The following is an 18,043-nucleotide window of genomic DNA, read 5'->3' as shown; positions in this document are numbered from 1 at the left end:
GCCTAGCCTGACGAACATGAAACCCCATCTCTACTAAAGATGCAAAAAATTAGCTGGGTGTGGTGGCATGCATCTGTAATCCCAGCCACTCAGGAGGCTGGGGCAGGAGAATAGCTTGAATCTGGGAGGTGGAGGTTGCAGTGAGCCGAGATCACACCACTGCACTCCAGTCCGCGCAATAGGGTGAGACCCTCTCTCAAATAAATAAATAAATAAATAAATAAATAAATAAATAAATAAATAAATTTGGAGAAATCTCCCAGAAAGCAAAGCAAAAATCCCAAGAGATTAAAAAAGAAAAGATGTTTAAATGAGTATGTGAATACTAAGAGTTCAGAAAGAAAGAACAGAGGAACAGGAAGGAGAAAATTGTCAAAGACTAGAGACAAAAAAAATTCCCATAATTGAAAGGTATGAGTCTTCAAAATGAAAAGCCCTACTGAGTGCTTATCACAATGAATATAAGAACATACACACATATACACACATACACAGACTTTGAGCAACATTATTGTGGAATTTCAAGACACTAAGGATAAAGATAACTTAAAAGTTTCTAGTGATAAGAACTTAACATTTGTGTCTAGTGAGGAAAAAAAATCATACAAAATGTATTAAAAATTAGAACGACATCAGACATTTTAACAGCAACACTGGCAACTAGAGGACAATGCAAAAATACCCCTCATAATTCTGAGGAAAAGCAATTTGATTACAGAATTCTCTTTCCAGTCATATTCCCAATCAAGTATGAGGGTAGAAATAAAGATTTTTACACTTAATAAAGATCTAAACTATGTATTGCCTCCCACTGGCATCCTTTTTCGGGAAGCAACTGAAGGATGTGCTCTGTAGAAACAAGGAATGAAAGAAACAAAATGTCACATGAGAAATGTGCACATAGTATACTATATGACTTGGCTGTGAAATGTATATCTAGATATCTGTATCCATATATCATAATACCACTGAATATTGTATTAACAAAAATTTTGATATAACAGTTATCAGAAGAAGGGGGTAAAAGAAGTGTTAATGGAGTGGTAAAAACAGAACTAAATCCTAAGCTCCCCTAGCAGGAAGTCTAAAACAATGTCTACAACTAAAAAAACAAAGAAATAACCATATTAATGTATTATTTTAAAATGTGGAGGAAATTTTAAAAACAATTCCTATCCTATCTTAGGACAGGAATCGGCGTTGAGAGGAGTGGCCAAGGTGACTGCTAATTTTTATTAAAAGTCCTGCAGAAAAATGTACTACTTATCACCACTTTAAAAAATAGTAAGAGGATACAGAAAAGAGCTTCTTTAACCTTATAAATGGTTTTTACTAAAGATATTTTAAGCATTACATATATTCTTATTAAAGTTATTTACTATCTCTCTTTCCTTAACATTGTACTGGAGTTTTCAGTCAATCTCATGAAACAAGAAAAAGAAATAAATATTATAGAGATTGGTAAGGAAGTAATACTCCTTTACTATTTTTAGACAGAATTATCTGTGTAGAAGTGCAATAGAAATTCTAATTAATTAATTAGAATAATTAAGATAGTTGATTGAGATTTTGGGATAAAAGATAAGTATACTGAGAATTTGTCTGTTGTAAGGGCCTCAACATTTGCTATTTCCTCTGCTAGGAAGGATTTTCCCTCAAGATACTGAGTAACTTTCTCCCTCATCACATTCATGTTTCTGCTCAGAGATGCCTTTCCTGAATCTTATTGCTCCAAGTCATGTTCCTTCCCCTTATACTATCATTTTTTTCATAGCATTTGTGAATACTCACTAATAAGAGACATCTTACCCCATTGGACTGGAAGCTCCCAGAGAGCAAGACCAACTGTCTTGCTTATTACTGTATCCTCAACAATTACTAGTGCTTGGCACAGAGCTAAGGCTAAATACTTGCCATTAATGGCAAGGATTAATGATGAGCTTGCAGCAGTGGAGGCATTAACTCCTTAGAAGAGACAATAGAACAAAAAAAAAACATTGATTATAGAGAATAAATACTGTAAACCAATAATACATTTCATAACAGGTGTTCAAAGTCTTTATGGAGAAATTTTAAAAAACATTTCAGAAAGACTTCATTGAATTTCTCATTAAATGAAGGGGTGTGGCATGTTTACTTGTCATGTACAGGAAGATTCAGTTTTATAAGGATAAATGATCTCAACATCAATATATAAATTCCATAAAATTCCAGTGTAAATCCTGTTGGAATCTTTTATGGAACTTGACAAAGTGATTGTAAAATTCATTTGGGAAGCATAAAGGACTAAAATAGGTAAGATATTCTCTAAGGAAAAGTGAGGTAAGAACTTGCATAGCAGGATAAGAAAGATGCATTGAAGGCAGAATATTAAAACAGTGCAGTACTGGTGGAAATATATGAATGGAATAGTAGAATAGAGAGGTGGAAAATGGAACCAAGCTCGTGTGAGATTATCTTCTTCAAATCTGTGCAAAAAGAGTAGATTTTCTCCATATATGGCACTGAGAAAAAATGGCTTTCCAAAAATAAAAGTAAAAAGTCTCACTTAGTGTCTTAGCTTGGCAGACCCTTTGATGAAGACTTGGGTACAAGCAGTTTACTTGGAAGAGAATCTTTGGTGGCTCAAGTGAGGAAGTGGGAGGAAGTGAGAAGAGCAAAGTTAAGAAAAGGTGTGTTAATGAACAGATTGCTGTTAATGATTACTGGAGCTTAATCCTCACTGTGAATTTGGAGAAAACATGTGGCATATACTTAAGATTGTCCCCCAGAAGATGGGAAACTGTAACATTTATCTATGTATCCCATTTTTTTTTCCTGCCTCAGGTTTATTTGTACAAATAGCATAGGAGGACACCAGCCCTATGCAGACGGCAGCCCAGGGGAGTCACACCAGTCCTTCTGTCCTCACGTTGGCAGATAGAGATCTCTACTCTGAAGCCTTTGTAGGGGCCTGGGCACCTTTGGGAGCCTGAGCTGCAACTGTAGCTAGAGTTGCAGCCTGGGTCTTGGTTTGATCCTTGGCCTTGGCCTTTGGCTGGCACAGCCTGAGTCCCTTGGCAATGTGGGCACGAGCACACTTCCCAAGCTTGGGGTGGGCAATATAGGCAAGTCAATCGAACTTGCAGCTGACACTCTTTGGGATGTTGGGCTTAACCTCCTTGGGCTTTACAAGGGCCTTGATAGCCTTGGCAAGTGCACTCATGGCCTTGGCACTGTTGGCCTGCATCTTCTTAGGCCCTTCTTATCGTGCTTCTCGGCAAAGCACATGCTTCTCAGGAACCTGGGGTCCACAACCTCAAGAGATTCGTATCTTTGTGATCAGGGTTTCTTGATGCCATTTCTGGGCCATTTTCGAGACTGGTTGTGTATGGTGTAGTTCTTGGACTTGGCCATATCTGCATCTTAAGCCGCAGCTCCTGAAATGCCTGGAACTGCTATAGATCTCATTTTTTGAAGGTTGCCCCAGGGGCATCAACTCCCCCAACACCTGTCCAGGATCTTGATACCTGTCTTGTGTCAGAGAAAGCTCCCATGCACAGAAGAGAGATGCAGGTACTTTTAAGGGGATAGTCAGCATGCAGAAATTCTTTTAAGCTGCAGGAGAGTTTAGGTAGGTGTAGACAACAGCAGCATCTGTGACACACACTAAAAACAAATAAAGCAAAAATGAAGTGTAAATGTATAAGAAGATCTTAATGTGAAAAATATAACTAAAACTATTAGGAGAAAATTTTGAGCAGGGTGCAGTGGCTCATATTTGTAATTCTAGCACTTTGGGAGGCCAAGGCAGGAGACTTGCTTGAGGCCAGGAGTTTGAGACCAGCCTGGGCAATGTAGCAAGAACCTGTCTCTACAAAAATAAAAATTAGCCTGATGTGGTGGAAGCATGCCTGTAGTCCCAGCTACTGGGAATACATGATATTAATCTATTCAGATCTCAAATGCATAAGATCTAGTGAAAGAAAAGCAAACAGCACAGTATTATTTGTGGTATAATACCAATTATGTAAATTTAAAAATATGTACAAAACAATTAAAAATAGTGTTGATGAATATATCTGTGGTGTTTTATTAATATTTTCTAAAGATGTGCTGATTCAAAGATGACTAAATGTCAATATGTTTTCATTTTGGAATGGCATGTACATAGGTGTTATAAAGTATCCTTTACATCTGTTTTGGGTTAGTAGAGTTTGGTTTAGGATCTCTTCTCTTTTTTGAGGGTAGGATTGCCTTCCAAGTTTAAAGTAAAGGAAAAAAGCAGGGTAACAGGATGGGACAGAATCCTATTCTAAGGAACAAGAGTAGAAAAAAATGTATACAAGGCAAACAAGTGGACATTAGAAAGGAAAACGGGTTAGGCAGATAAAAACCAATGGACCTGGACTAAGATACAAGTGTTACAGAGACATTTTCAGACAATTTCTGCTACAATTACAACTCTCTTATAATTAACATCATTTTATCACTTACCAGTTTATCTCAATCCATCAAAATGTGGCACAATGGGATGCTCTGGATGCTTAGTTTTTAGGAATTGACTTTGAGAGTTTGAACAGAAGACACCACAATGAAAATTAAATGCAATTATAAACTGGTTAGTGGTTAACCATTTGGGTTCTGCAGCCCCAGAGCCTGCAGAATGAATCCAGCTTTGCCACTTCATAGCTGAGCAATTTTGAGATGGCTCTTGCTCTTTCCATGCCTTCGTTTCATCATGTAATAATAATGTTAGTATTGGAGCTCATCGTCAAAATATTCTTCTATGGGGATAATATTTTCCTCTTTATAGTATTGCTGTGAAAATTAAATTTGATAATGCTTTTAAAGCTTCTAACACTGTGCCTTACTCAAAGGTAATAACTCAATAATGACAATTATTGTCATTATTTCACTGCATTTAGTGAAACCATTACCCTTTCCTATACTATAGCATGTTTGATTTTCATGTAATCTGAGAACACGACCAATATGAAGCAGGTGATGGTGTTGGAAATAGTTTCTGATCATCCAAACATGCCATTGATTTGTGTGTGCTCACTTGTGTACATGTGTGACTGCTGATTGAATTGCCTGACCAACACTCCTATTCCTAAGAATTTTTTCCTCATAATCACAAATGTGCAATTAATCCACAAGATTGCAGAAGGAGCAGCCAAGTATAAACAGATGACTCCACCCATGGCCATAGCTGAATGGCTGATAAAGCAGAGTGTGGAAAGAAGAGAAGAAAGAAGCAGACACTAAGATAACAGAGAGAGAACCAGGATTGATGACTTTTGAGTCCCTGACCTCAATTCATTTATTAGGTTCAGCTACATTCTTAGATTTGAGTTCTGTGTGAGATCCCAAATTATCTGTATGAATTCATGTTTTTGCCAAAACAATTTTGAGTTGAGTTTCTGTGACATACCACCCAGAGTTTTGGCTAGTATAATGTGAATGCAACACTGACAATAGAGCTACTTTTCCACTTGCCTATGGCTGGAAAGTAATAAAGAGACTTGGCTTCCCACCCAGGAAAAGAGATTGATAAAACTATATAACTTACTTGCAAAGTTTCATTGTTTGTCCAGCTCATCAGTTTAATAATAATCACCACAAGTTGGAAGAATTGAGAGCTTTAGGAGAATGTTCGGAAAATAACCAAATGAGTGAGTGAGGTATGTGTCTGTTGATCTTCACCTCACCCAATTCTGTTTATTTAGACATCATAAAAGCACTTATATAATAAGACAGAGTTCTTCTAGATTGAAAAAAAAAAAAGGTAACAGAGAAATGACATGACTTGGCCTAAATGCAGTTAAATAATACAAGGAGACAGAATGCAAATGAATATATTTTGTGTGTGGAATAGATATGCTGCTAATTGCATTCACTTATTATCATAGAAATGACATGTTTTCAGCTTTAGTTATATGCCGCCACAGTTAATAATTGAAACACAAACACATGAAACAGTAATTTAGTGACAGACTTTGTAATTACAAAAGTATAGTAAGGGTTTGTTTTGTAAACATATGTGAAATTCCTTTGTACATGGTGTAATTAGCATGAACATAAAAATATAAGAAAAGCTTAAAGAAGAAATTTAGCCATATTCTTACTAATGCAATGGTCAAAATAAAAACTTGCAAGCCTCCATGGACTCAAAGGTTTTCAAAGGCTCTGGCTTGGGACAAATGAACTGGTTAAAAGGTTTTAAACACACTAGGCATACTTTGAAATATTCATATAATATTTATAATTTATGATTCTATATTTTGAGTGGTCCTGTGGTACAATCCCAGACTATATTTTAGCTTCTCTGATCAGCTGACAGTGCAACATGATGGCTAAGTGAGATGCTGCTTTTAAATTCTTGCTCTGTTAACTCTGTTTTATCTTAGACAAAGTCCTTACTGTCTATGAGCCTTGGTTTCATAATTTATAAAATAAAAATAGGTGACTAGAAGGATTCATTTAGGTAACATATATCTTTGAAAAAATGTATTACATTGGTTTCCACAAATGTATTAGGTACTCAACAAACAGCAGTTATTATGAGCTACAGATGTGCCTTCCGAATACCTATATTTATTTGTAGGCTAGAAGAAACGGGTCATTTTTGCTTAACTAATTTGTAATTGTAATGCATTAAGTTACTGAATCCAGCTAATTTTCCTTGTCCTTGTAAACTCAAATAGTCAAGGGGCATATGCCATGACATTTAACTCTACTAAGCTCCATGCCAAGCACTGTACAGACCGTATCAATGGCTTTTCAAAACAACTCCATCAAATCGCCATTATTTTCTCCCATTTTAAAGATGAAGAAAATAAGACTCAGAAAAGCTGATAACTTTTTCCATAATCAAACATAGTAACTAACTGAATCAGAACATGAAACTGGGTAATCTGGAAACCAAACTATTAAAAAAATTGATTCAAATCCATTTTATGCTAGCTTTAATCACTCCAATAGCATGTTTATGTGCCAGATGATTCAAAAGCATAAATTTATTTTCATATAAAATAATATTATCTGGGGTGGTGATTTTGCCCTTAAAAAAATAGAAAAATTCAAGGGACAATGGGAACTTGAAAACAAAAAAATGTACAATTTAGTATTTAGGGTCATCCTCATTTTCTATGGCCCAAAGAATGTGGGGTCAAATTTCTAAAAAGCAAGCCTGAGTTCTTAGTCCTGTAGTGCCCCCAGGTTTGTAGTTAAGAATGTACAGGATGGAGTGAAATTCAGTTAGACCAGTGACTTGCTGGTCTGCCCCTGCTACACAGAAAGAGCCAAAGTTGGAGTCTGCTGTCCCTGGTCTAGGCCATTGATCCCCAAAAGCCTAAAAAACAACATAAGAATCAAGGTAATACTGGCCCATGAGCCATACGTGGGTTATCTCAGCCTGAGAACACAGAGAAAAGGAAAACCATCAAGAATGGGAGATAATTTTTCAGCTAATCCAAGAAGAGCATATTATTATTTTTTGACAGAGATGAGTATTTGCAAAGGAATATTTGGGGAACCTGAAACACCCTTCATTTTCTTCAGTGGGCACATGTACACATCTTAATGTGAAAAGCACAGAAATCCCCATCTCCCAGCTCTACATTTCCGAACATGCTCAACAAAGGGTGCACTCAGATGAAACATCAGTTAGCTGTTTCTTTCATCGGGAATGTGCTTATTAACTGTTGTTCAAATAGTTTGTAGACATAACAGCCCCAGGAGTGAATGTGGCTTTGTATTTACAAGGTAGCCATTTGTTGTTATTTATAGTTCTTTTAATTTTCACCTTTTTACATTTAAATTTTCTTCCAAAGGTGATGATTAAAATAGGCACTACTTAAGAGAGGAAAAACTACCTTTAATGTGCTTTTTTTTTTCATACAGGTTTTTAAGCTTTAGAAAGAATACAGGGGTGCCCAATTTGTTCCTTTGTCAATTCTATGAACATCTATAATTTGTTTCCCAAAAATGACCATGGTATCATTATGCAAAACTAAGATAGAAGCCTCTTTTAACAGAGGTCGTCATGCTAAACAGATGTTCTTCCATTCATCTGTTGGCTAAATTGCTCAAAATAAAAGAAGTAAAGATAATTAACATTTATTTAAAGTGTCAATGTTACGAGACTCTGCTGGTCAATACAAGTTCATTTTCACACGTAACTCTTAAACCAACATAATTCATATGTTGGTACTATTATGGGGAGCTGCATAGCAAATGAGTTAAGGAAAGACTTTAATGTCATGCACATCTGAGTCTCCATCAAAACACTGCCACTTATCAGCTCTATAACTTAAAGTCTGTATCTCCATCTTCTTATTTTCAAAATACAGGCAATATTAGTATATGTGGTGAAAACTTACCACATATACTAATATCTTAACAAATTGAAGAATGACTAAATTGAAGAATGTAGGTAAGCTTCACCATGCCTAATATCTTTACTATTACTTTTCATTTCTCGGAAGTGCAAACTGAGGCATGACACTCTATCCAGCCAGTGAGTAGCAGTGATATGTGAACCTGAGTGTTTTTTACTCCAAAAATGAATAATCTTCCCAGTATGTTGCAATAGAATGAATGGTGACTAAATGGGATGTTGTGAAATATGATAAAGAAAAGCAATGTTTTTCAGACTAGAGAGATGAAATTGGGTCTTTTCCCTAGAAATTGAGGTAATCTCATCAGGATGTTGTTGCAAATACTAGGAATTTACTTAAATAGTAGTGTTTCCATAAGTACTTGAGTATACACAGAAAAGACTTGTACCGCTGATGGGAATATTTTCTGAAAGAAAGTGAAGAGTTGAGGACAGAAATAGCAGTTCTCTCCTGTGTCCCTACCAAACACTCATCTCATTCTCCTGGAGGAGAAAATATCTCATTTTTTACCAATTCAGTACCAGTCATGGAAACAGCTGGTAGCATTCGATGCTCCTGCAATATGCCAACATACAGAAAAGGAACTTAAAAGTCCAATATTAATGGAAAAGCCAAATCTAGTAAAACATGGTATGCTCCCTCAGGGTCTGCAGACAACACATGTCACAGGCACTTCCTGGGATCTCCTCTTACTCTTTCAGTCATTGCTATGGCCAAAAAACATGCACTGAAAAGGACTACAAGTAGACCCTTGAGAATTAGCAGTAGCATTTATGGAAAGCCTGGTGTTGCCTGTTTATTGTCTAAAGAATATTTTTCAGAAATAAAATACAGGTATTTAGAAACCAACCAGATTTTTTAAAATTCATCTGGCTATTTTTCAAAATATGAACTCAACCAGCCCCATCCTATCTCTACCTTCAGAGTTCACCTTAGGTCCACACACATCAACAGCACCCTAAACTGTCTAGCAGCAATGCAGTGTAAACAGGGTTGGTCACATTTTTTTTTCAGAAGTCACGAATCATTTACACAGTTCAAATGAAAACATTTTTGCAAGCATTAAAATGTGATGATGTGTGTGTGTCCATGCCCATGTGCATGTTTATGTGTGTATATATGACAGATAGGAATGAAACAAAATTTCTACCAATTGGCAACCAACAAACAATGCTGAAGGGAGAGATTTCAAGAAAAAGAGGAGGAAAATTAAGGGGGAGGGGAGATGTGGTAGACCCCTCAACCTCGGGGTCTCCAATGGTCCCTGCCTCCTGGTGTTCACATCCTTATATAGTCTCCTCCAACATTGTACCAGGGTTGGTCTGTGTGGTGAATAAAACACAGCAGAAGTGATGGTTTGCAGTTTCCAATATTGGGTTATAAAAGACACTGTGGTTTCTGCCTCCTTTGTCCTCTCTCTCTTTTCTCTCTCTCCCTCTCTCAGGTTACTTGATTGGAGAAAAGCCATATTGGGAGCATCCCTTTGGAAAGACCCACATAGCAAAGAGCTGAAGCTTCATACCAACAGCCACATGAGTGAGCGTGGTAACAGATCCTCCAGCCCTAGTCAAGCCTTCAGATGACTGTAGCCCTGACTAGCAGCTTCAATTCAGCCTCATGAGACACTTGAGCCAGAACTACCTAGCTAAGCCTCTCTCAGATTCCTGACCCTCAGAAACTGAGATAATAAATGTTTGTTGTATTAAATTGTTAAGTTTTGAAATGGTCTGTTACATAACAGCAGATAGCTAACGTAAGAGAGGAGAGGACATGGGATTAAAGGATGAAGAAATGATACTAGGATAGTCAAGTTAAGAGTGGAGACAGGAGTGTGTGTGTGTATATACACATACACACATACATACAGGTATATGCAGACACATATGTGTCCATGTACTCAAGTTTAGAAACGTAAAATAGAGTTAATTTCACAAAGAAATACAAAGACTTAGTGGAAATGCCTCTACAGAACCCTAGCAAACTTTAATTTAGTCCAGTTAGAAATCCCTTTTTCGATATACATTTCACATCTGTAAAATGGAAATTTCTTGAACGATTTCAAAAGGGGAAAAATAAGAGAAGGTGACAGGCATAGTATATGCAGATGGTCAGATGAAGGGTATCATTCTCCACTAAAAAGGATGAGGAGCCATGGATCCTGGCCCAGAAGGCCTGAGTCTTGGGCACCAAACCTCATTTGACTATTATCACTGCAGCCTCTGGGCTAGCAATGTCCCCATGGTTCAAATGTGAAACTTAAATAAAATGATCTTAAAGACTCCATCTAAGTCAAGGATCTATGAATTTGTATGAACCAGAGAGGAAAGTGAGGTCACATGTGGAAAATTAACAAGGAAAAAGCACATACTCCCTCCATCTCTGAGGGAAAATTTATTAGTTTGGTGCAAAAGTAACTGCAGTTTTTAGCATTACATTCAATGGCAAAAACTGCAACTACTTTTGCACCAACCTATACTATCTATTGAAGAAAAAAGTACCTTCCCCCCAAAAGTTCTTACATGATATAAGAAACTTAACACGAGGAATCCCAAATAGTGTATGGGAAGAGTTTTTACTCCACAAGAGCTCAAAGCTTAATATGTATTCAGAGTAATTCAAATGATATAACAATACATAACTCAGTTTAATATGATCATAAGTTATTTTGATTTTGTGTTCTTCTGTAAATTTCCAATTTTGTGCAGCAAATACATACTAGTTTTGCCATGAAAAATAAAGCATAAAAATAAATACTTTGAAAAAAGTTTAAAACAAGAAACTTAAGGCTATTACTCTTTGTATCTCATTATGGTATTTGGTTTAGCTCTTCTCAGTGTACTCAGCTATATAAGGTCCTGTGGTGGATATATGAGAACTATAAGGCAAGTTGCCTGTATTCAGGGAAATCTCAATCTCATTTGGAAGCCATACCTCCAAAAAGCAATCAGAGAACATTAACAGGCAATATGTTATGTGTTGCCTTAATGCAACACAAAAGGAGGTCATGATTTGAAAAAGCCAGTAGTGACAGCATCATAGAAAAGGACAGCTCAGGTAGCTTATGAAAAATGAGTTGAACTTAAAGAAGAGGAGGACAGAGAAAATATTAGAAGTTAATGCAACTTCACTCTACCTTGCTTTCCTGCTTACTCGAGGCAAAGTCCCTGTAGAATGACAGTCAAGTTTCTCCATCATGTTACAGAGGTGGTAAGAGTTATCTTTTGAATTGTAATGCATTCCAGCTAATGGCCTTTACTCCATGGCTCCCCATCATTCTTGCTTCACTTTTGTTTTTATTCTACTTTATTATTATTATTACTGTGAATAATAATAACAGCAGCTCCCATGTATTAACCACGTGTGATATGCTCTGTTTGTGTGATTCCCAAAATTGCCCTGGGATGTAGGTTTTGTTACTCTCATTTATAGATGAGAAAACTGAGGTAAAAAGCATTAAATAACTTGCTCTCAAGTGACACGATTAGTAACATCACATTATGTCAGCCTCCATAACTCACGCCTCTCAGTCTTAAGACTTGTCAATGTTTGCTCTCTCTCACCATCTTTGGGCCCATCACCAGTTCTGCAGAGCACAAACAAGCAAAAACACAGGCAAGATAGTGGTGGGGGTTTGACCAGGGAGAGAAACTCCTGCTCAAAACTGTCCCACAGTTGCTGGCATTGAATGGCAGCTGGGAGAGAAGCTTGTTACAACCAAATAAAGAAGATGCCTATTTCTAGATTTTAAGGTGGAGTTGGAAACAGTCACCAGCCTAAGGGGCCAGAAGACCTTCGCCTTTACCCACAGCCTCCCGTCTTGTCATATGAGTGAAAGCTGGGCCAAGACACCCTGTGTCAGACATCTTGCATTGCTGGGGATGCAAGCAGGGCAGCTTCCATAATTGGGATTTCCTTAAAAATATGGAACATTTTTCACTATTAAACACTATCTTCAAAATCCTAGGGCAATGTTCCAAGAGCTTTGATTCACCCTGAAACGATTTGGTTCTCAGAATGTTTCAATTTCTGGATTTAGCAACTCTGAGCTGTGGTGCAGAAAAATATATATATATTTTGAAAAATCCTTGAAGCTAAGGGCTCAGAAGAGCCAAGTAGTCAGCTAGAAATTGCAGAATATTTTATTACATTTTCTGTTTCAGCATCAGAATTTCTGCATGATAGGTATTCAAACAAATATAGAACAAACAACATAATACAAATTAGACATGAGGATTTAATCTTTTTTGTATTTATAACAGAAAATGAAGCTGCTACTGAGATTTGATAATTACCAATCCTGTACGATCTATATGATCGACATTCTCATTGTACATGTAAGCCCACCTGCAACAGTCCCTGGTACCTATGAAGTGCTCAATAAATGTTAGTTTTTATTCTTATTAGTAAAATAAGAAAATCTGTTCATAATCTTTCTTTGCAGCAAAAAAAAAAAAAAATCCATTTGGTCCTAAGTAAATAAAAAATAAATCTGTTTCTTCTAACTTTTTGGCCACTTTTTAGCTCCATAGTGGACATATTGAGTTGACTCTACTCATAAATGCAACTTCCTGTATTCTACTTTGTCATTAATTCATTACTATTGTGATGCTGACTAAAACAGCCCTGTTAAAAGCCATCGAAAACTTCACCTGCAAAATCCAATCTGTGGCTCAGTCATAGATTGTCAGTGTTAGAACCTTCAAGCATCCCTGTCAGTTCACTCACAAATAATAATCACCATACTTCTACCCTCTAAGTGGTCAGAAAGCTCTACTGGTTTTGTATCAATTCACTCTCTCCCCTCCATCCTCCTTTCAGTTCTCACTTCCCCTGCCCTAGCTGTACTCCTTATTACCTCTCACCCAAACAATTACAGTTGCTGCCTAACTGATCTCCAGTCTCTGTCCATTCCAATACATATGAGTATTACCACCCACATTATTTTCTGAAACATCAAACCAATGTCACTCCCTGCTGTAAAGCTTTTAGTTGGCCTCCTTCACATGCTCCATTATGTCCTGCTCCCTCAACCTGTCATGTAAATTCCTTAATAACACAGGCTTTACTTACATGTCTAGATTTAATTCTCAATCTATAGCAATTTTTCTTGCTGTTCTTAGAAAATGACTTTACTTGCTTATCTTAACATCCAGTTTGTTTGTTTTATTTAAATTTTACTTTAAGTCTCGGGATACAACTGCAGAACGTGCAAATTATATGGGTATACATGTGCCATGGTGGTTTGTTGCACCTATTGACTCATCCTCTAAGCTCCCTCCCCTCGCCCCCCACTCCCCAACAGGCCCTGGTGTGTGTTGTTCCCCACCCTGTGTCCATGTGTTCTCATTGTTCAACTCCCACTTATGAGTGAGAACATGCAGTGTTTGGTTTTCTGTTCCTGTGTTAGTTTGCTAAGGATGATGGGTTCCAGCTTCATCCATGTCACTGCAAAGGACATGATCTCATTCCTTTTTATGGCTACATAGCATTCCATGGTTTATATGTGCCACATTTTCTTTATCCAGTCTATCATTGATGGGCATTTGGGTTGGTTCCATGACTTTGCTATTGTAAATAGTGCTGCAATAAACATACATGTGCATGTATCTTTATAGTAGAATGATTTATATTCCTTTGGGTATATACCCAGTAATGAGATTGCTGGGTCAACTGGTATTTCTGGTTCTAGATCCTTGAGGAATCACCATATTGTCTTCCACAATGGTTGAACTAATTTACATTCCCGCCAACAGTGTAAAAGTGTTCCTATTTCTCCACAGCTTCACCAGCATCTATTGTTTCTTGACTTTTTAATAATTGCCATTCTGACTGGCATGAGATGGTATCTCATTGTGATTTTATTTGCATGTCTCTAATAATCAGTGATGTTGAAGTTTTTTTCCTATGTTTGTTGGCTGCATAAATGTCTTCTTTTGAGAAGTGTCTGTTCATATCCTTTGCCCACTTTTTGATGGGGTTGTTTTTTTCTTGTAAATTTGTTTAAGTTCCTTGTAAATTCTAGATATTAGACCTTTGTCAGATGAGTAGATTGCAAAAATGTTCTCCTATTCTGTAAGTTGCCTGTTCACTCTGATGACAGTTTCTTTTGTTGTGCAGAAGCCCTTTAGTTTAATTAGATCCCATTTGTCAATTTTGGCTTTTGTTGCAATTCCTTTTGGAGTTTTCATCATGAAGTCTTTTCCCATCGTTATGTCCTGAATCATATTTCCTAGATTTTCTTCTAGTGTTTTTATGGTTTGGGTTTTACATTTAAGTATTTAATCCATTTTAATTTTTGTATAAGATTTAAGGAAGGGGTCCAGTTTAAGTTTTCTGCATAAGGCTAGCCAAGTTAATCTTTCAGAAAGGTCTTGCCCTCTCCCCGTCTTCCTCTCCACCCCTTTTCTCAATATGTTATTTTAGTTTCAACTCCAACCCATCATCTTTCAAGAAGCTCTCTCAAATTCTTTCATTTATAACTCCTCTCTCTCTTACTCTCACTCTCTTTTACAGTTGTCCTCTCTTTCCTCCAACTCTCCTAGCACTTCATTTATTGTCACAATGTCTGCTTTAAGAATAATTTTAAATATGTTTTAATCAGAGACCACACTGTGACAGTCTGGAAGGCAAGAACCATAGTACACTCCTTCCACGGTGTCTGCAGCACTGTCCATGATTTCAGAGAGTAGATATCTCATAAATGCTTAACGAATTAGAATTGTGCTATTGTAATTAAAAGCAAAAAATTACTATGTAATGTAGTTCCCCCATACCATATTTAACTTCCATTGCATCAGCTAACCTGTCATCTTTACTACTTGTATCCCCAGCAATTGGCATAAAATTTGCCAAATAAGAGGTATTCAAATATTTGTTAAATAAATGACTGATTAAACAAAATTAGAAACTAAAATTCCTATAGAATAATTTGAAATACATATGAATTGTCTCCATTTTACGGTTTAGTGTAAACTATACATTATTAATTCAGGATTTAAATAATGTAAAATTCAATAATGTTTCCCAAATCAGGATTCAATAATTTCCCCAAAAGGTCTAAATAAGAAAATAATGCTGAAACTGGTATTCAATTGTTTTTAAAACTTTATTTACTGGTTATCACACTGAAAAATCCTGAGCATCTACTGGCAACTTAACAAATGAAGCAGGCAGGTGTATTGTGGTCCTTCCTAGGTGGTTGAAGCGTGGGTCTCTCAGGAAACAAAGGCAGGTATCAGGGGACCAGTTTCAGAAACCAATATTTGGCATCATTTTGCTGAAGGAAGAAGCAGCTCATCCAGCTGTTCTCCTGAGAAATAAGACTTTTGAGAACAAGTTGAGAGCGAGAATAGAGTATGCAGCCATATCAATGCACCATATATACACCTTCTGGCATCTTTCCCCAAAGCACCTAGTGTAACACTCAGTACAGAGTGAGATTAAAAAAAAAAAATGCGTTGATTATTTGCCTAGCCCAGTTCTATGTGGCCAAAAAAGGTGGGAAGCCATTGGAAAGGATTCAAAAATGTTTTTCACTGCCTGAAACCATAGGATTGATTCCCTTGAGAAACACAGATGTTCAGTCCACAACTGCCCAAATTTTACTATGGTGAAGGCATGAATCACTTTTTACGTTTCTTTCTTTCCACTTACTAAAGCCATCTGAGTCTGCATAAGTGTTTCAGATTGAGAAGATTAGTGGATATTTCAAAAACTCTTTCCCTTGGTGATCAGCATGGCATTCACTTTTGATATACCTTTAACACAAAGTCTTAAGATAAAAAAAAAAAAATTAAAGAAATCATCACAAAGATATATCAGAATGGAATGGGTTATAAAAAGTGAATAATTATTAGGAAAACTAAACATTCTTTGTATCACTCTTTTGCACAGGCAGTCTCTAATATAATAAATCATTTATTTCCAGAAATTATTATTTTGTCCTCTCCTTTTTCAACTTCTTGGAAATAGTATATGCTTGGGTTCGGGTATTAGGCCTGAGAGTGAGTAATTAAATGATCTTTCTCTAGTTCTACTCTATTCTATATTACAAACAACGTTTCATTTAATTTTCTCTAGACAACAAAGAGTTTAAGTATTTCCTCCTCTTCCTTCCTTTTCCTTGCCTTTTTAAGAGAGAGTTGAAGACAAAGTGAGAGGGTCAAGATAACATCCCTGTCAAACAAGATAATAATGCAACAAGATCAAGTAACAGTCATGAGTAAATGTTCATCTTAACATATTCACTATTAAGATTGTTGATGATGAATCAAGTCAATGAGCTGAGCTGTACAGACCTCATCCCATCCAGCAGTACTATCAATTCTCAAGAACCTGTGACTTCTTCTAGGTGGTTTCGCTCTCCATTTTTCCTTTCCCATGACTGTTTCCTGGTAAGAATTTCTTTTTCTCAAATCAAAACATCACCTTTTAGAAAACAAGCAATAAAACAACTTGGAAATATTTTAATTGCAATCTGCCCAGTTTTGTATCCAGATGAGAACTCAAATATAAAATTCTGAAGCTCTTAACCTCTGTAAATGAGATGCTGGCCTAAATTACATCTCTGGGGATGTTTTTTCTGTTCTAATATTATCCAATTCTACAAAATTAAAACAAACAACATCATTTAGGCATAAACACAAGCTAATCTTTCCCTTTGATCAAAAGAATCTCCATGCGCATTAAATAATTTATGTATTCTAGCGCCTCCTTGAAAGGTAAGGAAACAAGGTAACACATAAATGTCTGCTAAAATGAAGGCAGTCAGAGATGACAGGAGTTTCTGGGTCTTCAGAGTAGGCCAAAAAAAGCTACTTTACCAACCATCAGAAACCCCTACAACTCGGGAGAGGTTGCTGCCAAGGACATTACCCCTGGGAGGGCACAGGAGGGAAGGTACAGATTAGGAACAAGAATAAGCCATATATCTTGGCAGAGCCCTAAGAGGCCCTTCACAATTAGGGCTATCCAAGAACATCTAAAAAAATAAAAAACAACCTTCCAAACATTCCACTGAGAATGTACCAGTATTCAAACATCATTGATTTATGAGGTATTTTCTTTGTTTGTAACCTAGTTCCAGAGGGAGGATAAAAGAGAAGCTTTCCAGTAGTTCCGCCAGTGGGGAATGTTCACTTAAAACAATTAGATTCATATAAGATGACAGGTTATTAAAAGGCAAATATAAGTTACAGGCTATGAATAAAGAGACCATGTAATATATTGTACACTCCGGGACACTCTTAAGAGAGAGAGGTGAACTAGCCAGCTAGGAGTCCAAGACAACAGGCAAATCTTGGGTTGTCCAAAATAACCAAGACATAGGGTCACTCTAGTGACAAGGGTATAATCATCAGAGAAGGAGGGTCGATGTGATCCAGAGAAATCTAAAAAAAAAATCATGTTTCATGAAAGAGATGGGACTTGAGCTAGATCGGAAGGACAGGTGAAAGTGGGAGCAGAAGGCTCATATGATTCAGAGAAGAGTAAGCCCAGGTGAGGCTGAGCCGAAGATGGAGCGACAGGGCAAGATGCCATGCAGGGCAGCAAGAACACAAAGATAAAACCATTTACACCAGGGACAGCAAGATCGGTTTCACCTTATGTGTCAACTCAAATCAATTCGAATGGCTGCCAAGAGCCAATATCTGTTCTCC

General features: G+C 36.9%; 1 pseudogene; it reads right to left on the bottom strand.

The window, feature by feature from the left end:
• Positions 1 to 323: 323 nt before the first annotated feature.
• On the bottom strand, positions 324 to 12,797 carry LOC110743991 (annotated as a pseudogene).
• Between the last annotated feature and the right edge of the window lie 5,246 nt (positions 12,798 to 18,043).

This window comes from Papio anubis, chromosome 8 (genome assembly GCF_008728515.1).
Source record: "Papio anubis isolate 15944 chromosome 8, Panubis1.0, whole genome shotgun sequence".
NCBI lineage: Eukaryota > Metazoa > Chordata > Mammalia > Primates > Cercopithecidae > Papio > Papio anubis.
Note: the sequence above shows the minus strand (reverse complement) of the source record. Positions and strands in the feature narration are given on the sequence as shown.